General features: G+C 46.3%; 1 protein-coding gene across 9 annotated transcripts in view; it reads left to right on the top strand.

The window, feature by feature from the left end:
- Positions 1-23,426, top strand: part of LOC140719220 (serine/threonine-protein kinase BRSK2-like) — a 347,315-nt gene that overhangs the window by 50,598 nt on the left and 273,291 nt on the right. Inside the window, exon 1 of one of the 9 annotated variants that reach the window (XM_073033667.1) lies at positions 4,796-4,895. The exons of the other annotated variants lie outside the window; for them this stretch is intronic. The gene's annotated coding sequence lies outside the window, so the exon portion shown is untranslated. Of the gene's footprint in view, positions 1-4,795; positions 4,896-23,426 lie in introns of those variants that run through there. 9 annotated transcript variants of the gene reach the window in all.

Below are 23,426 nucleotides of genomic sequence, written 5' to 3'. Positions count from 1 at the left end.
CTTTTCAGAATATTTTTAGATGCGCCTAAGACTTTTGCACAGGGCTGTACATTTATTGTTTTTTTTGTGCTGCACTGAATCGGAGTGACAATTATTTTGTTCTCCTTTACACTTCTATACTGGAAATGATATTAAACAATGTTAAATCTTGAGAGGGCTGGAATATAAAATCAAGGTGATGCTGAGGCTTTTTCGATCAGACCGCACGGTGTATTGTGAGCAGTTCTGGGCCCCTTATCTCCGAAAGGATGTGCTGGCATTGGAGAGGGTCCAGAGGAGGTTTACGAGAATGATTCTGGGAACGTAAGGGTTAATGTGTAAGGATCATTTGATGGTCTAGATAGATAGAGTGAACATGGAGAGGATGCTTCTTATAGGGGGGGAGACTAGGATCAGAGGGCACAGCCTCAGGATAGGAGGGTGTCCATTTGGAACAGAGGTGTGAGGAATTTCTTTAGTCAGATGGTGGTGAATCTGTGGAATTTATTGCCACGGACGGCTGTGGAGGCCAAGTCATAAATCGGAGGTTGATAGGTTCTTGATTAGTAAGGACATCAACAGTTATGGGGAGAAGGCAGGAGAATGGGGTTGAGAGGGATAATAAATCAGCCATGATGAAATAGCAGAACAGACTAGATGGACCAAATGGCCTACTTCTGCTCCTATGTCTTATGATCTTGTGTTGAGGGATTGGTGGCATCGGGCATATGTTTAATGCGTGTTGAGATAATGGGTCCTCGTATTTAATGGTCTTAAGAGAGGGATGTTTGAAACAAGTTTCTCTTCATAGTTGTGCATAGTCAAGGTATATCCATGTACTTGACCTCTGCTGACCTTTCCTATCCATGTATCTGTCTCACTATTAACCTTTCCTATCCACATACCTGACCTTTGTGTTTTAATGTTGAGGTTAGCTGTGAGTTATCATGAAACAAACACATTGTCACGCCCAATCAACATCGACCATCAATCACCCATTTACACTCGTCCCACACAGGACTGGAAAAAGCTGCGGAAAGTTGTAAACTCAACCAGCCTTATCTTGGGCACTAGCCTCCCCAGCATTCAGGCATCTTCAAAACGGTGGCATGCATCATTAAGGACCCCCATCACCCAGGACATGCCCTCTTCTCATTGCTACCACCAAGGAGGAGGTACAGGAGCCTTGACGTTTTAGGAACAGCTTCTTTCCCCACTGATCAGATTTCTGAATGGACAATACACCCTGTACACTCCCTCTTTTTAATCTCTCTTTGCAGTACTTATCTAAAAATAGCTAGTTAAATATGTATATTATAGAAACATAGAAAACTTACAGCACCCTACAGGCCTTTCAGCTCACAAAGTTGTGCCGAACATGTCCTTACCCAGGAAATTACGTAGGGTTACCTATAGCCCTCTATATTTCTAAGCTCCATGTACCTATCCAGCAGTCTCTTAAAAGACCCTGTCGTATCGCCTGCATCACAGTCGCTGGCAGCCCACTCCACACACTCACCACTCCCTGCATTTTAAAAACTTACCCCAGACATCTCCTCTGTACCTACTTCCAAGCACCTTAAAACTCTGCCCTCTCATGCTAGCCATTTCAGTCCTGGGACAAAGGCTCTGACTATCCACACGATCAATGCCTCTCATCATCTTGTATATCTCTCATCCTCCGTTGCTCCAAGGAGAAAAGGCCAAGTCCACTCAACCTATTCTCATAAGGCATGCTCCCCAATCCAGGCAACATCCTTGTAAATCTCCTCTGCACCCTTTCTATGGTTTCCAAATCCTTCCTGTAGTGAGGCGACCAGAACTGAGCACAGTACTCCAAGTGGGTTTGACCAGGGTCCTATACAGCTGCAACATTACCTCTTGGCTCCTAAATTCAATCCCATGATTAATGAAGGCCAATGCCTTAACCACAGTGTCAATCTGTGCAGCAGCTTTGAGTGTCCTATGGACTTGGATCCCAAGATCCCTCTGATCCTCCACACTGCCAAAAGTCTTGCCATTAATACTATATTCCACCATGATATTTGACCTACCAAAATGAACCACTTATTCAGGTTTAACTCCATCTGCCATTTCTCAGCCCAATTTTGTGTCCTATCAATGTTCCGCTGTAACCTTTGACAGCCCTCCACACTATCCACAATACCTCCCAACTTTTTGTGTCATCAGCAAATTTATTAACCCATCCCTCCACTTCCTCATCAAGGTCATTTATAAAAATCACAAAGAGTAGGGGTCCCAGAACAGATCTCTGAGGCACACCACTGGTCACCGGCCTCGATGCAGAATATGATCCGTCTACAACCACTCTTTGCCTTCTGTGGGCAAGCCAATTCTGGATCCACAAAGCAATGTCCCCTTGGATCCCATGCCTCCTTACTTTCTCAATAAGCCTTGCATGGGATACCTTATCAAATGCCTTGCTGAAATCCATATACACTACATCTACTGCTCTTTCTTCATCAATGTGTTTAGTCACAACCTCAAAAAATTCAATCAGGCTCGTAAGGCAAGGCCTTTGATAAAGCCATGCTGCCTATTCCTAATCATATTATGCCTCTCCAATTGTTCATAAATCCTGCATCTCGGGATCTTTTCCATCAACTTACCAACCACTGAAGTAAGACTCACTGGTCTATGATTTCCTGGGCTATCTCTACCCCGTTTCTTGAATAAGGGAACAACATCAGCAACCCTCCAATCCTCTGGAACCTCTCCTGTCCCCATTGATGAAGCAAAGATCATCACCAGAGGCTCAGCAATCTGCTCCCTCACCTCCCACAGTTACCTGGGGTAAATCTCATCTGGTCCCAGTGACTTATCCAACTTGCTGCTTTCCAAAAGCTCCAGCACATCCTCTTTCTTAATGTCCATCTGCTCAAGCTTCTCAATCCACTGTAAGTCATCCCTACAATCGCCAAGATCCTTTTCCGTAGTGAATACTGAAGCAAAGTATTCATTAAGTACCTTTGCTATCTCTTCCTGTTCCATACACACTTTCCCACTGTCACACTTGATTGGTTCTATTCTCTCACATTTTTATCCTCTTGCTCTTCACATACTTGAAGAATGCCTTGGGGTTTTCCTTAATCCTGTCCATCAAGGCCTTCTCATGGCTCCCTCTGGCTATCCTAATTTCCTTCTTAAGCTCCTTTCTGCTAGCCTTATAATTTCTAGATCTCTATCATTACTTAGGTTTTTGAACCTTTCACAGGCTTTTCTTCTTGACTAGATTTACAACAGCCTTGGTACACCATGGTTCCTGTACCCTACCATCCTTTCCCTGTCTCATTGGAAAGTAAGCATGCAGAACTTCATGCAAATATCTCCTGAACATTTGCCACATTTCTTCCAGACATTTCCCTGAGAACATCTGTTCCCAATTTATGCTTCCAAGTTCCTGCCTCATATTTCCCCTTAGTTCAGTTAACCGCTTTCCTAACTTGTCTGTTCCTATCCCTCTCCAATGCTGTGGTAAAGGCAAAATGCTCTCCACTGAGAGATCTGACACCTGACCGAGTTCATTTCCCAATATTAGATCAAGTAAAATCAGGAGGGCTAAAAAAAAAGGCATGAAATTGCCCTAGCAGACAAGGTGAAGGAGAACCCCCCCCCCCCCCCCAGGGATTCTACAGATATTTTAAGAGCAAAAGGATTGCAAGGAACAAAATTGGTTCTCTGGAAGACCAGGATGGTAATCCATGTGTGGAGCCAAAACAGGTGGGGGAGATCTTAAATGCATTCCTTGCATCAGTATTTACTCGGGAGAAGGATACAGAGTCTACAGAAGTGAGGCAAAGCAACGTCAACTTCATGGACTCCGCACAGATTACAGAGGTGGAGGAGTTTGCTACCCTGAGGCAAATCATGGTGGATAAATCCGCAGGGCCTGAAAAGGTGCTCCTTTGGACTCTAAGGGAGACGGGTGCAGAAATTGCAGAGATACTTAAAACATCCTTAGTGACAGGAAGGGTACCAGAGGATTGGAGGACAGCCAATCTCGTTCCACTGTTTAAAAAGGCTCTAAACAGAAACCAAAAAAATTATAGGCCAGTGTTTCTGATATCAGTTACGGAAAAGTTATTGGAAGGTATTCTAAGAGACCGGATATATTAGAATTTGGATAGACGTGGACCGATTAAGGATGGCTTTGTGCGTGGCAGGTAATCTCTAACCAATCTTATGGAGGTTTTCAAGGAGGTTACCAGGAAAGTGGATGTTCTCTACATGGACTTTAGGTTTCAATAGGTACATTTAATGTTAGGGAAATGTATACAATATACATCCTGAAATTCTTTTTCTTCGTAAACATCCACAAAAACGGAGGAGTGCCCCGAAGAATGAATGACAGTTAAACGTTAGAACCCCAAGGCCCCCTAGCTCCCCCCTCCCATGCACAAGCAGCAGCAAAGCAACAACCCCCCCCACCAGCAAAACAAGCATCAGCACCCTCCACCGAACACTCACGCACGCAGCAAAGCACCAATAAAGACACAGACTTGCAGTGCCCCAAAGACTAATCGTTCACCTGGTAATTCGACATACCCCAGGCTCTTTCCCTTCCTAATAAGGGTAATAAGGGATAAAACGGTGTCCCCAATTCACAGCGAGAGGGGAGACATAGCAAAACAACTCGCTGATTCAGGATGTTAAAAGTCTGTTGCGTCACTTTTTCCGAACTCGGGTCTCTGGGCACTGCCAGCAGCCAGCTCCCTGCTTACGATCTTCTGTGTACTCCCACGACGCATTACCGACCTCGAATCTGCCTGCCCTCCAGAGCCACAAAATTCCGGCACCCTGAAGTGCACTGGTCTTGCAGGATGCATCCTCGGCATATCGAAAAGCGGCCGGTCGTGAAAGCAGGTCCCACTTCCACAAGGAAGCGAAGTCAGCGTGTAAGTCCAGGTCAGGGTATTCAAAAGAACCCTGAAAAGGGATAAAGATATTAAAGATGGAAATAGAGCTGCTTCCGAAGATGCAAGCAAAGGAGTCGCTGTTATCCTAAGCTCTGTCCCTTCGATTAAATGCCTTTAGTAAGGCATTTGACCATGTCCTGCGTGGGAGGTTGCTCAAGAAGGTTCGGTTGCCTCGGCATTCAGGATGAGGTAGTGAATTGGATCAGACATTGGCTCTGTGGGAGAAGCCAGAGAGTGGTAGTCGATGGTTGCCTCTCTGACTGGAGGCTGTGACGAGCGGAGTGCCACAGGGGTCGGTGCTGGGTCTGTTGTTGTTTGTCATCTATATCAATGATCTGGATGATTGTGGTTAACTGGATCAGCAAATTCGTGGATGAAACTAAGATTGGGGATGTAATGGACAGCAAGGAAGGCAATCTTGGCTTGCAGTCAGATCTGCATCAGCTGGAAAAAGGGGCTGAAAAATGGCAGATGGAATTTAATGCCAACAAGTGTGAGGTTTTGCACTTCAGTAGAACCAGCCAGGATAGGTCTTACACGGTGAATGGCAGGGCGCTGAGGCGTGTGGTAGAACAAAGGGATCTTGGAATACAGGTCCACAATTCAAATGACATCACAAGTAGAAAAGAAAGAAAGCCCATTGGCCTTCATAAGTCAAAGTATTGAGTACAGGAGATGGGACGTTATGTTGAAGTTGTATCAGACACTGCTGAGGCCTGTTTTGGGGTACTGAGTGCGGTTTTGGTCACCAACATACAAGAAAGATGTAAACAAGGTCGAAAGAGTTCAGAGAAATTTACAAGGATAATGCTGGGTCTGGTGCACCTGAGTTAAGAAGAAAGATTGAAAAGATTAGGAAGGTATTGCTTAGAACGTAGAAGATTGGGAGGATATTTGATAGAGGTATACAAGATTATGAGGTGTATAGATAAGGGGTAAATGCAAGCAGGCTTTTTCCTCTGAGGTAGGGTGGGACTACAAACAGAGGTCATGGGTTACGGGTGAAAGGTTTAAGGGGAATATTAGGGAAACTTCTTCACTCAGAGAGTTGTGAGAGTGTGGAGTGAGCAGTCAACACAAGTGTTGCCTGCGAACAGGATTTCAAAGTTTAAGGGAAGTCTAGATAGGTACATGGATGGTAAGGATATGGAGGTTAATGAGAGTAGGCAGTCTAATGGGCTGAAGGGCCTGTTTCTGTGCTGTACTCAGTGTATTAGGAGCTTGCTGTGGTGTGTTGGTCAGAGTGAAACATGCAACAAAAAACAGCATTCAGCAATCATCATCATCGGTACGTGGCATGTCGTACGACGTAGGTGACCATGGTCTGTGACCACGATTGTTCTTGGCAAATTTTTCGACAGAAGTGGTTTGCCATTGCCCTCTTCTGGGCAGTGTCTTTACAAGACGGGTGACCCCAGCCATTATCAATACTCTTCAGAGTCTGTCTGCCTGGCGTCAGTGATCGCATAACCAGGACTTGTGATCTGCACCGACTGCTCATACAGCCATCCACCTCCTGCTCCCATGGCTTCAAGTGACCCTAATTGGGTGGCAAAGCAGGTGCTACACCTTGCCCAAGAGTGACCTGCGGGTAGTGGAGGGAAGGGGTGTCTTACACCTCCTTTGGTAGAGACGTCTCTCCACTCCACCACCCTCAACGGTGATAAAGTATTGTATAAAAGATAAAGTTAGGGTACGAATGTGGAATAAAATGTGCATAGGTACATAAATACCAGAATGCAGACAGTGTTGTAACAAGTGTTTACAGTGCAGTAATAGATAGAGGGGGGTGGGGTGCTAACCGGAACGGTTGATCTGATCAACTGCCTGTCGGAAGACGGTGTGAAGTTTTTGTTTAAATAGCCCTATGGCGGTTTCCAGAGGGAGCTGTGGAAAAGGCAGTTTGCAGGGTGGGTAGAGTCTTTGATACCACTTCTCTGTCCTGGACACGTGCAAGTCCTGCGATGATCTATGAAGAATAAGAACCAAATTGTGGCCCTCGAGCCATCATCAGGACTGGAGAGGAAGGGGAAGGTGCCAGAATAAGAAGGAAGAGGAAGGAGATCAGGTGAGGGGAAGGGTGGATGACGGGACAGGGGATGAAGAGAGGAGATGCAGCTCTATAAAACTCTAGTTAGGCCACACTTGGAGTACTGTGTCCATTTCTGGTCGCCTCACTATAGGAAGGATGTGGAAGCATTGGAAAGGGTACAGAGGAGATTTACCAGGATGCTGCCTGGTTTAGAGAGTATGGATTATGATCAGAGATTAAGGGAGCTAGGGCTTTACTCTTTGGAGAGAAGGAGGATGAGAGGAGACATGATAGAGGTGTACAAGATATTAAGAGGAATAGACAGAGTGGACAGCCAGCGCCTCTTCCCCAGGGCACCACTGCTCAGTACAAGAAGACATGACTTTAAGGTAAGGGGAGGGAAGTTCAAGGGGGATATTAGAGGAAGGTTTTTCACTCAGAGAGTGGTTGGTGCGTGGAATGCACTGCCTCAGTCAGTGGTGGAGGCAGATACACTAGTGAAGTTTAAGAGACTATTAGACAGGTATATGGAGGAATTTAAGGTGGGAGGTTATATAGGAGGCAGGGTTTAAGGGTTGGCACAACATTGTGGGCCGAAGGGCCTGTAATGTACTGTGCAGTACTGTTCTGTGTTAAGTGAGAAGCTGGGAAGGGGTAGGTGGAAGAAGTAAAGGGCTGACAAAAGAAGGAATCTGATAGGAGAGGAGAGTGAACTATGGAAAAAGGGAAGGAGAAAGAGGAACAATAGAGGCAGATGATAGGCTATCTTGGTGACCCTCCTCCTCCCCTTTTTTCCATGGTCCACTCTCCTCTTCATAGATGCTGCCTGACTTGCTGAGCTCTTCCTACGTCATTTGTGTGTTACCCATTTAACGAGCCTCTTACTTGAAGAGGGAAAAGGCACCAAGGATTTGGAAGAGGGGTTGGAGGAGTCAGGGCAGCTGAGGGCAGGAAAGAAGCATTGTAGATTTGCAAGAGACTCGAGTCAGAGGACTGAAGGAAGATTATAGAATCCTGCATGGAGGCATGCTCTTTGTCCCAACTCGGCCATGATGACCAAACTGCCCAAAAAGTTATTCCCTTTTGGCCCATATCCCTCTAAACCTTTCCACATACCTGTCAAAATATGTCTTGAATGTGGTCACTGATCCAGCCTGGCTCCCATGCAACAAGCTCTCCATTTCAACATGCTCAGCCTTGTGTTCTAGTCTGGCTCTCTCCCTATCCCACTACCCACCTCTAGCGCTGCACCCTCCGACCCACCTCTCTGTTGTCCCTGTTTTGGCCCCTTAGTTGTCACATGTACATCGAAACATCAAAGCATTCAGTGAAATGAGTCATTTCCTTCAATGACCAACACAATCCAAGGTCATACTGGTGGCAGTCCTCCACACTTTTGATGCCAACTCAGCATGCCACAACTCACTAACCTTAACCTGTGTCGTATGATGTGGGCGTTCATGGTCTTTCATCTGGGAAGTTCTAGTAAACTCTTCAAAACTTTTTCCTGTTCATCTCTTGATGTAGCTCATGAATGTCATGAGCTGTCAGCCGTGAATTTTTCTCCCATCAGTTTTTCCCGTCACTGCGAGATGTTCGAACTTCTCTTTCCTCAGTACGTGTCCCAGAAATTCCAGCTGTTTTTTCCGGATTGATGATATTAGTTCTCTTCTTATTCTGGCTTTTTGCGACATTTCCTCATTTGTTACTCCGTCCTTCCATGATACTTCCAGAGTTTTTTCCAAAAGCCACATTTTTGCAGCTTCAAGTCTTCTCTCATTTTGTATTGATATTGTTCAACATTCCATATGTCAGTGTGGAATGAACGTAGCACCTGCAACACTCTGAGTTTCGTACCCAGAGAAATTATGTTATTCTGTAGTATCTTGTTCAAAAGCACAGACATGCACTTCGCAATCTCAATCCTTCTAATTTGAACATTAGCCCTACCGTCATGTTCCAGCGTGCTCCATAAGTAATTGAACTTCCATGTACTTCCATGTACACCCTGGTTTCCGCATTCCAAAGACCTGCAGGTCTTTGGAATGTGGAAACTGTAGCACCGGGAGGAAATCCCTATGGTCATGGAGAGAACATCCAAACTCCTTCCAGCAGTGGGAATTGAACTCCAGATGGTGATCACTGTTGCTGTAAACCACCTGTTTTTAATCTTCAACAGGATGGCACTTATGAGTTAAAAGTATATCTGTATAGTTGTGTCCATGGTTGCTCAAGAGATAAGGGGAATACTAGCAGCCTTATGGTACATTATCAGGGCCGGACCAAATGCTTCCTTGGAATTTGTGGGAGGCTAGAGAGGAAATTGTGGAGGTACTTGCGTTCTCATTAGCCGCTGATGAAGTTCCTGAAGACTGGAAGGTGGTTAACGTCGTTGTTTAAGAACAGTGACAAAGACAAACCAGGGTTCTACAGGCCACTCAGCCTGGTATCAGTCATGGGGAGGTGGCTGGAGGGAATTCTGAGGGACAGGATCTACCAGTATTTGGATAGACAGAGTCTGATTAGGAGGAGTTAGCATGGTTTTGTGCATGAGAAGTTGTGCTTGATGAATTTTTTTTGAAGTAATAACCAAAAAAGGCAAATAAGGATAGAGCAGTGGATGATGTCTGTTTGGACTTCAGCAAAGCCCTTGACTGACCCCTTATGTAGGCTGGTCTGCAAGCTGCAGTCCCGTGCAATCCTGCGAGAACTAGGTGGTTGGATTCACAGTTGGGTCGGGGGTAGGAAGCAGATTGGTGGTTGAAGTTGGTTTCTAGAAATGGAGGCCAGTGACTAGTAATGTGCTGCTGGAGTCAAAGTTCAAAGTAAATTCATTATCAAAGTACAATAACGTCACCATGTCTAACCCTGAGATTCATTTTCTTGTGGGCGTATTCAGTAACTTCAAGAACCATAACAGAATCAATGAAAAACCTCACCCAGCAGGGTGGACAACCAAACTGCAAGTACAAAAGAGAGAAAAAATAAATAAATAAGCGATAGATAGATAGATAGATAGATACTTTATTCATCCCCATGGGGAAATTCAACATTTTTTCCAATGTCCCATACACTTGTTGTAGCAAAAACTCATTACATACAATACTTAACTCAGTAATAATAAGATATGCATCTAAATCACTAACTCAAAAAGCATTAATAATAGCTTTAAAAAAAAAAAAAAGTTCTTAAGTCCTGGCAGTTGAATTGTAAAGCCTAATGGCATTGGGGAGTATAGACCTCTTCATCCTGTCTGAGGAGCATTGCATCGACAGTAACCTGTCGCTGAAACTGCTTCTCTGTCTCTGGATGGTGCTATGTAGAGGATGTTCAGGGTTTTCCATAATTGACCGTAGCCTACTCAGCGCCCTTCGCTCAGCTACCGATGATAAACTCTCCAGTACTTTGCCCACGACAGAGCCCGCCTTCCTTACCAGCTTATTAAGACGTGAGGCGTCCTTCTTCTTAATGCTTCCTCCCCAACACGCCACCACAAAGAAGAGGGCGCTCTCAACAACTGACCTATAGAACATCATCAGCATCTCACTGCAGACATTGAATGACGCCAACCTTCTAAGGAAGTACAGTCGACTCTGTGCCTTCCTGCACAAGGCATCTGTGTTGGCAGTCCAGTCTAGCTTCTCGTCCAACTGTACTCCCAGATACTTGTAGGTCTTAACCTGCTCCACACATTCTCCATTAATGATCACTGGCTCCATATGAGGCCTAGATCTCCTAAAGTCCACCACCATCTCCTTGGTCTTGGTGACATTGAGACGCAGGTAGTTTGAGTTGCACCATATCACAAAGTCCTGTATCAGTTTCCTATACTCCTCCTCCTGTCCATTCCTGACACACCCCACTATGGCCGTGTCGTCAGCGAACTTCTGCACATGGCAGGACTCCGAGTTATATTGGAAGTCAGATGTGTACAGGGTGAACAGGACCGGAGAGAGTACGGTTCCCTGTGGCGCTCCTGTGCTGCTGACCACTGTGTCAGACCTACAGTCTCCCAACCGCACATACTGAGGTCTATCTGTCAAGTAGTCCACTATCCAATCCACCATGTGAGAGTCTACTCCCATCTCCGTTAGTTTGTGCTTTAAGATCTTGGGCTGGATGGTGTTAAAGGCACTAGAGAAGTCAAGGAATGTAATCCTCACAGCACAACTGACCCCATCTAGGTGAGAGAGTGATTTGTGCAGCAAATACGTGATAGCATCCTCCACTCCCACCTTCTCCTTATACGCAAACTGAAGCGGATCCCGGGCGTGCCTGGTTTGTGGCCTCAGATTCTGTATTATCAGCCGCTCCATGGTCTTCATCACGTGCGACGTCAAGGCAACAGGTCTGAAGTCATTCAACTCCTTTGGTTGTGGTTTCTTTGGTACCGGGACAATACAAGATGTTTTCCACTGTCTGGGTACTCTTCTCTGATCTAGACTCATGTTGAAGATGCGCTGTAGTGGTTCTCCCAGTTCAGTTGCACAGGCCCTCAGTAATCGTGGGGAAACTCCATCCGGTCCAGCCGCCTTGCTGGTACAGATCTTCCTCAGTTGACCTTCCACCTGTGCAGCCGTAAACCTGGGCGTGGGCCAGGTCTCCTGTGAGTGGATATTTTCCTGTGAGGGAAGTAAGCCTGGTGTGGAGTTCTGCAGTGAGGGTGAGATTGTGCTGTCGAACCTATTGAAGATTATTAGTGACCCTAGTTGTTTGTTACTTATATAAATTATTAGGGTGCCAATAGACAATAGGTGCAGGAGTAGGCCATTCGGTCCTTCTAGCCAGCACCACCATTCACTGTGATCATGGCTGATCATACACAATCAGTACCCCGTTCCTGCCCTCTCCCCATATCCCTTGACCCCGCTATCTATAAGAGCTCTATCTAACTCTCTCTTGAATGCATCCAGAGACTTGGCCTCCACTGCCTTCTGGGGCAGAGCATTCCACATATCCACCACTCTCTGGGTGAAAAAGTTTTTCCGCATCTCTGTTCTAAATGGCCTACCCCTTATTCTTAAACTGTGACCTTTAGTTCTGGACTCACCCATCAGCGGGAACATGCTTCCTGCCTCCAGTGTGTCCAATCCCTTAATAATCTTATATGTTTCAATCAGATCCCCTCTCATCCTTCTAAATTCCAGTGTATACAAGCCCAGTCGCTCCAATCTTTCAACATATGACAGTCCCGCCATTCCGGGAATTCACCTTGTGAACCTACGCTGCACTCCCTCAATAGCAAGAATGTCCTTCCTCAAATTTGGAGACCAAAACTGCACACAATACTCCAGGTGGGGTCTCACCAGGGCCCTGTACAGCTGCAGAAGGACCTCTTTACTCCTATACTCAATTCCTCTTGTTATAAAAGCCAGCATGCCATTAGCTTTCTTCACTGCCTGCTGTACCTGCATGCTTGCTTTCATTGACTGATGTACAAGAACACCTAGATCTCGTTGTACTTCCCCTTTTCCTAACTTGACTCCATTTAGATAGTAATCTGCCTTCCTGTTCTTGCCACCAAAGTGGATAACCTCACATTTATCCACATTAAACTGCATCTGCCATACATTTGCCCACTCACCCAACCTGTCCAATTCACCCTGCATTCTCATAACATCCTCCTGACATTTCACACTGCCACCCAGCTTTGTGTCATCAGCAAATTTGCTAATGTTACTTTTAATCCCTTCATCTAAATCATTAATGTATATTGTAAACAGCTGCGGTCCCAGCACTGAACCTTGCGGTACCCCACTGGTCACAGCCTACCATTCTGAAAGGGACCCGTTAATCACTACTCTTTGTTTCCTGTTAGCCAGCCAATTTTCAATCCACGTCAGTACTCTGCCCCCAATACCATGTGCCCTAATTTTACCCACTAATCTCCTATGTGGGACTTTATCAAAAGCTTTCTGGAAGTCCAGGTCACTACATCCACTGGCTCTCCCTTGTCCATTTTCATAGTTACATCCTCAAAAAACTCCAGAAGATTAGTTAAGCATGATTTTCCCTTCATAAATCCATGCTGACTCGGACTGATCCTTCTACTGCTATCCAAATGTGTCGTAATTTCCTCTTTTATAATTGACTCCAGCATCTTTCCCACCACTGACGTCAGGCTAACCGGTCTATAATTCCCCGCTTTCTCTCTCCCTCCTTTCTTGATAAGTGGGACAACATTAGCCACCCTCCAATCAGCAGGAACTGTTCCTGAATCTATAGAACATTGGAAAATGATTACTAATGCATCCACGATTTCTAGAGCCACCTCTTTAAATACCCTGGGATGCAGACCATCAGGTCCCGGGGACTTATCAGCCTTCAGACTCAACAGTCTATCCAACACCGTTTCTTGCCTAATATAAATTTCCTTTTGTTCATCCTTTACCCTAGTTCCTTTGGCCACTATTACATCTGGGAGATTGTTTGTGTCTTCCCTAGTGAAGACAGATCCAAAGTACCTGTTCAACTCATCTGCCATTTCCTTGTTCCCCATAATAAATTTCTGTCTTCAATGGCCCAATTTTGGTCTTAACTATTTTTTTGCTATTCACATACCTAAAGAAGCTTTTAATATCCTCCTTTATATTCTTGGCTAGTTTACCTTCGTACCTCATTTTTTCTTGGCGTATTGCCAAGGCACAAGGCTTGATCAGTAAATCTGTGATTGATGCAAAATTAGCAGATGTTGTTGATAGAGAAGAAAGTGATTATAGACTACATGGATCTTGATCAGTTAGGGAATTGGGCTAAGGAATGCCAAATGGATTTTAGACAGAGGCAAGTGCGAGGTAGTGCATTCTGGAAAGTCAAACCAGTCAGGGACTATACTGTGAATGGTGGGGTATAAGGGAGTGTAATGGAACAGAGGGACATGGGAGCAGAAGTGCATAGTTTGTTGAAAATGACGTCACAGGTAGACTTGGCATGTTGGCCTTCATCAGTCAGGGCATTGTGTATGGGAGCAGGGACATTATGTTGCAGTTGTTAATGTGCTGGGTGAAGCCAAACTTGGAGTATCGTGCACTCTCTTGGTTGTCCTGTTGTAGGAAAGATGTGGTTCAACTGGAAAGAGTAGTGGAAAATGTTTTGTGAAGCCAGGCTGTGGCCAGGACTGGAGGGTCTGAGTTAAGTGGGAGAGGTGGGCCAAGCTGGGAGTGCAGGAGAAAGTAGGGCAACTCTACAGAAATGTTTAAAATTATGAGGGGCATTGATAAGGTAGATGGTAACAGACTGTTCCCCAGGGTATGGGAGTCCAAAACTAGAGAGCACAGGGTTACAGTGAGAGAGGAGAACTTTAAAAGAGACCTGAAGAGCAACTTTTTCCACGGGGAGACTGGTGAGTACATGGAACGAGCTGCCAGAGCGAGGGGTTGAGCAAGGTACAGTAGCATCATTTCAGAAGCACTTAGGTACGTGGAGGGGTGGGGCTTGGAGGTTTACGGGCCAAATTGGGACCAGCTGGGTGGACAACGTGACCGTCATGGACTGGTTAGGCCGAGGGGCCTGTACCCATGATGTATTGCTCCAACTAGGCCAGGACAATTTGCTGGCAATGTTTACAGATTCCCAGAATTTGAGGTCTAGACACTTGAAGTGCGACCACAAGTGAGGCCTCCATTGACCGTGTCAGGGACGGCCATGGACGTTGTGTCCCAGCTGTCTACGTGATACACAAGCCAGGGCAGTACGATGTGGAGAGCAAGCTGTTGCCCAGGTAGCAACCTCCCCCTCTCCACACATCCGATGAACCCATAGGAACAGCAGGGACCGATACAGTTTGGTACTAGCAGTGTCTCAGGAGTTGTCAGTCAGAGTTGAACTCAATGTAGGACTGCCTTATGACTCCAGCTCTGGGTTTTTCCCTCAAGGTTTACACCTGAAGCCTTCCCTGTGAGTGGGTATAGTCGTAAGGCAGTGCAAGGTTGAGATCAGAGTTTTCCTTCTCCTAGATGAACTGCCAACTGCCCCATCTGCCCAAAGCGATTGATTTATGCGCCAGTATCCCGCCTTTGCCCCTTCTCCTGTCAGTAGAAACGGTTCCACCTGGCTTAGTAGCTAAGCCACACGTGAAGGCCAGGAGCTGGACTTGGTTGTCAGAGGCTATTTGGACACACACCATTGGGAACATTTAATACAGTAGGTAATGGGAGCTTATCCCCACTAGCACCCCCAGCTTCAGTAACCTTAAGGACCTAACAGGTGACCAATAATGTCTCTGGACCTCATATAATTTCCATAAGACATAGGAGCAGCTTCAGGCCATTCAGCCCATTGACCTGATTCACCATTCTATCCTGGCTGATTTAGTATCCCTCTCAATCCCATTCTCCTGCCCTCTCCCTGTAACATGTGATATCCTTACTAAACAAGAGCCTATCAACCTCCATGTTAAGTATACCCGATGACTTGACCTGTGGAGCTTTGCATGCTCTTTGTGGTTATTTCTTGGGTTTGTATTTTGTGTCATGGTCTATCACACACACTGCTTGGTTTACGTTGTCCTAGGTTCAGTAGTTGTGCTGAAGTTGGGTGGAGAGCAAGACCCTCCCTTGCTTGGAGAGATGCAGAGGCCACTCGTGGAGAATAATCTGTCACCCTGCTGGTGATCTGCTAACTAGCCAGAACCTGGGAAATCAAATCTGCGCCCTTCAGGACCAAGTGAGAGGATCAGCAGATCAGCGGAGTACCGGGAGCTGAGGGCCAGTGGGCAGGAGGAGATAAAGTGAGAAGGAACGGTAAACCAGATGTTAGTCAGAAACTTGTGCTACAAAGTGTGATCAGTCCACTTAACCAGCAACTCACATTCATCATATTGCACACAAAATACTCAGCAGGTCAGGCAGCGTCTATGGAGAGGAATAAAGAGTCGATGTTTTGGGCTGAGACCCTTCATCATCTGATATTTTGTATTGTTTATTTTGGGGTATGATGTGTGGGTGAAGTAAGGAGTTAAATTTATTATTTATTATCACGGACATGTTCATGAAAGTTGCCTGTGGCAGCAGTACAGTGGAAGACATAAGTTTCTTATAGTTCCAATAAAATGAAATATTGCCAGAGAGGAATATGGACCATATAGAAATCCGATGGCTCAGGAGATGAGAGCTATTGAGGGTGGAACTAGCGCTAGGTTTGTTTTTTAAAAATAAAAATGCAGATTAATTTCAGCCATGGTGACCACTGAGTTACTGGACTGTCAGAGAAACCCACCTGGTTTCTTTAATGTCCTTCAGGGAAGGAAATGTGCTGTTCTTGGCCAACCTGGCCACATCCGTGTTTCCCTAGAGTGCTGCATCCCTGGTGCAAGGGCAGCTAGGGATGAGCAGTAAATGATGGGGGTATCTGCATCCAGTATCTCTTTTGCTTTAAAAAGAAACTTCTCCATCCCATTCATTATTTAGATCTTGGCGTGCAGACAGTTCTGGCCGGGCTGTCTGCAATCGATTCTGATGGCCCTCTCTGCTTCACAGGCGGACTGGATTGTGCTGGGTCAGCTGATTATTGTCAGGAAGGCTGCGATGTTTCCTGGGGCGTAGGAAGTAAATGGATACTGCACTAAACCTTCTTGCGTAGTGGGTGATTTTATTCAATCTCACCCTCGGCTCATCAGATCGAGAGAATATCTGCTCAGTAGCCACTTTATTAGGTACAGAAGTGAAACTGTGGCGTGGTTCCCTGTGATGTAGCAAAGCCTCTTCAAGGTCCAACGTGTTGTGTGTTGTTAGATGCTATTCTGTTGTAATGCCTGGTTATTTGAGTTACTGTTGCCTTCGGGGAGGCTGCTACCAATGGAATCATGTTAACATGGGAAAGTATGTGGGTTCTGTGGGAAGTGTACTGAGGACGTTACCATCAGGAAACACATCGGGTGAGGGCAAATTGGAAGCTGTGGCTTACTGCAGAGGTCCATGCCAGGCTGAGGGATCATGATGAGGCCCTTGGATCGAGTGATGTGACAGCTCTCGGAAGCAAAAACTGCCCACCACTAAGGCAAAATGGGAGCATTCTCAGAGAATTTACAGTCACTTCTGCCATACCGGAGACACGAGGCACAAGTGGTGGGGAATTCAGAGGATTACAGACTACAAGTCTACCCTGCGCGTCAGTGCTTCACTCCCTGAGAGTCTGAATGTCCTCTCCACCCGGTCTGATGCACAGAGCGAAGTGTTGATGAGGAAGCACCCCTCTCCTCAGGGGAGCAGACACTCTGTTCGGCTGAAGCTGAGGTGAGGAAGACCCGACCATGGTGAACTCACACACAGCAGTGGGTCTGATAATATACCAGGTCGGGTTCTGAAAGACCGCACAGCCCAGCGACTGAGGTGCTGACAGATATATTCAACATCCCTCTGGAGCTATCTATTGTACCCTTGGTTTTCAAGGCAGCAACCATCATTCCAGTGCCAAAGGAGGTGACGGTAACCTGCCTAAACGATGATCATCCGGTAGCATTTACATCAACCATTATGAAATGCTTTGAGCGGCTGATCACGGAGCACATTAAAGCCTTTCTCCTGGCTACATTGGACCCTTTCCAGTTCACGTATCCACTGACGATGCAATAGCCTCTGTCTTGTTCCACCTGGGAAATGGGGTCTCGTATGCCAAGCTGCTATTTATAGACTTCACTTCAGCGTTCAACGCCATCATACCCCAGAAACTGGTAGGGAAACTGTCCTTGCTGAGTCTCAATACTTCCCTCTGCCACTGGATCCTGGCCGTCTTATCAGTAAGGCCACAGTCCGTCCGTGTCTGGCTCCATTACACTGAGCACTGGTGCTCCCTAGGGCTGTGTGCTCTGCCCGCTGCTGTTCACACTGCTGACGCATGACTGTGTCACAGGATCCAGCTCAAATCGTGCCATCAAGTTTGTGGATGATACAACAGTGGTTGGTCTTATCAAGACCGATGATGAGACAGAGTATCGAGAGGAGGTGAAGCGACTGGTGTGAGAAGAACAACCTGAGCCTGAGTGTGGAGAGGACAAAGGAAGTCAACGTGGAATTCAGGAAGGTGCAGACAAACCATCCCCCTCTGGGGAATACAGGGCTCCTCTGTAGAGAGAGTTAAGCGCACCAAGTTCCCGAGAGCTCACATCACGGATGACCCCAATATCACCCCCCTGAACAAGAAGGTACAGCAGCACCTCCACTTCCTAAGGAGATTGAGGCAAGCAAGGCCCCACCCCCACCGCCAACTTAACTGTGTTTTACAGGAGCACAATTAAGAGCGTCCTGACAAGTTACATCTCCGTCTGGGACGGGAGCAGTCGACCATCAGACCGGAAGTCCCTACAAAGGACTGTGAGAACAGGTGAGAGGATCATAGGGGTCTCCCTACCATCCATCGGAGACATTTATCAGGAGCACTGTGTACGCAGGGCCCTTAGTATTATCAAGGATCCCACCCATCCATCCAGCATCCTCTTTGACTTTCTACCATCAGGCACAAAAACAAGAAAGGTGTTTTCGCCGATATCATCAGAATAGAGAAAAAAAATGTGATCCAAGTGACTTTGACCATGGAATGATTGTTGGTGCTAGACGAAGTGGTTTGAGTATCTCAGAAATTGCTGATCTCCTGGGATTTGCACGCACGACAGTCTCTGAAGTTTACGGAGAATGGTGTGAAAAACAAAAAAAAACCATCCAGTGAGTTTCTGAGATACTCACACCCAGCTCTACTACTGCTAACGGCCAATTTCTTACATACACCTGATTCTTAAAGCAAATATCTAATCAGCCAATCATGTGGCAGCAACTCCCTGCATAAAAACATGCAGGCATGGTCAAGAGGTTCAGTTGTTGTTCAGACCGAACATCAGAATGGAGAAATTGGCCATTAGCAGTAGTAGAGTTGGGTGTGATGTTCTCCCAAGGGGTTATTCCCTTAATGGAGAAAGCTTCTGTGAGACTTTGTTTAATGTGGGGAGGCTGATGCACCAGAGCCGCCACACAGTGCTTGACAGATTGGGGTCAGGGTCCAGTGGCATGGAGTGCAAAACAACTGGGGACTCTCCGCTGCTTCAGCCTTCCTCTGCCTTTGCCGCGACTCATCATCTTTCACCAGCTCCACCGTTGAGATCACTCTTTGCCTGGAACCTCCCCATGGGTCACTCTACCAGGACCTAAGCACCAGAAGACTAAGCTCTGGATGACATTGCTCTTGGGATCTCAGGAGCTCACACGCCTCGCCACCATGACAATTTGACGATCCTCAGTGAAGCCGTTCGGCCACTGATGTTGTGCCAACCTTTTAACCTACTCCATGATCAATCTAACATTCCCTCCCACAGAGCCTCCATTTGACTATCATCCATGTGCCTATCTAAAAGTTTTAAAAATTCACCTAACGTACCTCCTTCTCCCACCACTGCTGGTCGGCTGTTCCATGAAGCCGTCACTCTCTATAAAACCTACCACTGACATTCCCCTATGCTTTTCTCCAATTGCCTCAAAAGTACGGCCAATGGCGTTGGCCATTGCAACAATGGGAAAAGGTATTTGGCTGTCCATTCTATTTATGTCACTTATCATTTTGTACACCTCCATCAGGTAACCTCTCATCTTCCTTCACTCCAAAGAGAAAGTCCTAGCTCGCTGAACTCATCCTCATGATAAAATGACTTCTCCTAACAAAAATCCAAGAAGTTTCATTCCTTCCTTATTTCCATCTATCATATTCTCTCTCGCATTTGGACGTCGTCTCTTTTGATGATTTATTTGCAAATTTCTTGCACTAAGGGATGCATTATGAGATGATGTGGTATGTTTTTAGCCAGAGGGTGGTGAATCTGTGGAATTCATTGTCACAGGTAGCTGTGGAGGCCAGGACATTGGGAATATTTAAAGTGGAGTCGGTAGGTTCTGGTTAGTAAGGGTGTCAAAGGTTACAGGGAGAAGACAGGAGACTGGGGTTAAGAAGGAAAATGATTTAATAGTGAAGCAGATTCAATGAGCCAAATGGGCTGACTCTTTTCTTGTATTTTCCCTAACTGAGCCTCCTGTACTATCTCACTGAAAGATGTATGAACAGTTTTGGGCCTCAAAGGATGTGTTGACATTGGAGAGAGTTCAGAGGAGAATGATTCAGGAAATCAAAGGGTTAATCATACAAGCAGTGACTGAAGGCTTTAGGCCTGTACTCATTGGAATTTAGAAGAATGAGGGGGAATTTCTTTGAAACCTATGGAATGTTCAAAGACCTAGACGGAGTGGATGTTTCCTATAGTGGGAGAGTGTAGGACCAGAGGGCACAGCCTTAGAATTCAAGAATGTCCCTTCAGAACAGAGATGAGAAGAAATTTCTTTAATCAAAGGGTAGTAAAACTATGGAATTCATTGCCACAGGCAGCTGTGGAGGCCAGGTTAAGATAGAATTTGATAGGTTCCTGATTAGTTAGGGAATGAAAGGCTACAGGGAGAAGGCAGGAGAATGGGGTTGAGAGGGAAGTGGATCAGCCATGATGAAATGGCGGAGCAGACTCGATGGGCCAAATGGCCTACTTCTGCTCCTAGCTCCAATGGTATTATGGTCAAACACTTGTTTCTTAATTTTCTTGATGGTCACTGACCTAACCTTGGTTGATGAATCATGTATTATTTGTTTAAGGCGTTCTTAGTGTCCCAGCCGCAGATTGCCAAACATGGTTCTTCTCTTCAAATGTAGCCCTTGTAAGTCATGAACCTGGCCCCTGGTCTTTTGTTAAATAGATCGCCAGTTAGACATTTTTCAGAGAGCTTGTTCCTCCCTTAGCAAGTGATGTTTCTTCCACGCTCAGCCACAGGGTGATTTACAAATGCGAGTTCAAGGTAAGTGTTGTGTCTTGAGCCTGATTGCACATTGCATAAAATATTCATGCATCACTCTTTCCAACTTCTGGGCCTTAACCATGAGGAACTTTCCAGTTTGTACTGGGTAAAGTGAAGTGTCTCATTAAAATACTAAAGCACTTTGGAGAGTAAAGCCATCCTTGTTTCTTTCCATTTTATTGGGATGTCTGTGTTGCTGGCAAAGGCGGAATTTATTGCGTATCCTTAACTGCCCTTGTGAAGATGGTGTGAGCTTCCTTCTTCAACTGCTGTGGAATTTGCGGTGAAGGTGATCCCGTAGTTAGAACATAGGACATTACAATACAGTACAGGCCCTTTGTCCCACAAATTTGTACCAAACTTACTCTAAGGTCAATCAAACCCTCCCTCCCGCATAACCCTCCATTTTTCTATTATCCATGTGCTTATCTAAGAGTTTCTTAAATGCCCCCAATGTATCTGCCTCTACCACCAGGGTGTTCCATGTGCCCATCACAGAGAGGGAGTTGTGGGGTTTAGTCCCAATAACAATGAAGGAATGGTGGTGTATTACCCGATCAGGGTGTGAGCAACTTTATTTTCCAATTCATTTATTTATCACAAGTACATCAAAACATAGAGTGAAATGTGCAGTTTGTGTTAGCAGCCGAGGCTATAGGGGCGGCCTGCAAAGAGGTGGTGCTGAAACAGCATATTGGAGTGAGACTGAAACTCTGGCTGATTACTGCCTTAACAACAATCTCTTACTCCATGTCAGCAAGACCAAGGAAATGACTTTTGACTTCAGGAGGAGGAATCCAGAGGTCTATGAACCATTCCACATCAGATGTGGAGAGGGTCAGCAACTTCAAATGATAACTTGGTGTTATCATTTCAGATGGCCTCTGCTGGGCCCAGTGCAATGGCAGCACCTCTACTTCCTTAGGAGTTTGTGAAGATTTGGCATGACATTGAAAACTTTGACAAAACTTCTATAGATGTGTGGTGGAGAGTATATTGACTGGCTGCATGGACAGATTAATGAAGCCAGGACCCGCTGATATGGAGGGTCACTGGGCCTCGCCCTCGCTGGTCCTTCTCCACTCTACCTACCGACCCAACATCCATCCACTGGGATCAATGGCCTTCGATCACGAACCTGGAGTCCAACCCATCCATGCTGCTAAACTTCGGACCTTGGAATGCTCCAACCTGGAATCTGGCCTGACCTCTAACCCCCCACATTCCTGTTCCTAAACCCCCGACTGAACCCTCACTCCCTGTTCTGTCCCCAAAGACATCTCTGTGAACTTAGAAGAAGAAGTTGAGATCATTAGCCATCTACAGGGTTCTGACTGTATCCTGGATGAAAGCTCAGATATTGTGTCTGACTAAACCCGGATGTTGTAACTGGAAAATGGGAGTGTTTCCCTCCTGGAGGTTTGCTGTGTGAATAGTGAGGCCAGGAGAATCAGGCAGTGGTGTTAAGATTCAGACTCACTTGTTTATCACACGTACATTGAAACATACAGTGAAATGCAGCACACACAAAACTGCTGGAGGAACTCAGCAGGTCAGACAGCATCTGTGGAGATGAATAAACGTTTCGGGCATCATGGATGTGCTGGGGGCAGCCCCCAAATGACACCACACATTCCGTTGCCAGCATACCAGAACAACAGAATGCAACAAGCAACAACAAAACAAGCCCCTTTGCTCCCTCCCTCCAACTCCATTACAGGACAGGCCCACACATCTACAGTTCTCCTCTCTTGTCCTCCAGTTCCCATACCTTGGGAAAGAGACGTTGACTATCTACCCTATCTATGTCCTTCATTACCTTATAGACGTTCAAGGTCACCTTCGCTCTAGGGAAAACAAAATCTGCCAATCCAGTCTCAAAGTTCCAAGTAACTTTATAATGAAAGTCCAAGTCTTACCCTGAGATTCTTTTCTTGCGGGCATTCATGGTGGCTGTCCGTCATGTCCGCGATGACAGCAAACCTGCGCAGGAGAGTGGGTCAGTTCCACGCTCTCGACCTCAGAACCCTGGGTTCACTGGTTCGAGTATTCGTCACAAACTGGGGTCTTCCCTGGTTGCAGTGCGTGACCATGATGTCTTCTGTGCCTTGTCATGTCCGCCGCTCCCCATGGAGTGTTGTAGTACTGTCTTCCTGGCCGTTGTAGATCTCATCCCCCCCCCCCACCCCCCCAGTCCGCTGGAGCTGACTTCCCATGCCAGGATGGCCATCTCTCCATCTCACTAGGTTACGAGGCCACCGGCCGCCCTCACCTGGTTTAGCCGACCTATTGAAGCTGCGTCCCGGTGTTGCTGCTGTCTCATGCAAACAGCTACTTGAAGCCACAGCTGAGAGCTGAGTTTCCGGTGGGGTAATGCCAATTAACCCACCAGCTGGTAGATCTTTGGGCAGTGAGAGGGAGCTGGAGCACCCACAGAAAGCCCATGTGTTATTGGGAGAATGTACAAGCTCCTTACAAGCAGTGGTGTGAATTGGACCCTACGCTGCTGGTACTGTGACGTGTTGTGCTAACCACGACGCTACTGTGCCACCATGGAGAGTCAGCAACTTTAAATTCCTCCATGTTATCATTTCAGAGTATCTGTCCAGGACTAAGGCCTTGCCTGGCTGGTGGTGAGAGGGGTCCTCCCAGTCAGATCCC

Source organism: Hemitrygon akajei, chromosome 31 (assembly GCF_048418815.1).
Source record: "Hemitrygon akajei chromosome 31, sHemAka1.3, whole genome shotgun sequence".
Lineage (NCBI taxonomy): Eukaryota > Metazoa > Chordata > Chondrichthyes > Myliobatiformes > Dasyatidae > Hemitrygon > Hemitrygon akajei.
Note: the sequence above shows the minus strand (reverse complement) of the source record. Positions and strands in the feature narration are given on the sequence as shown.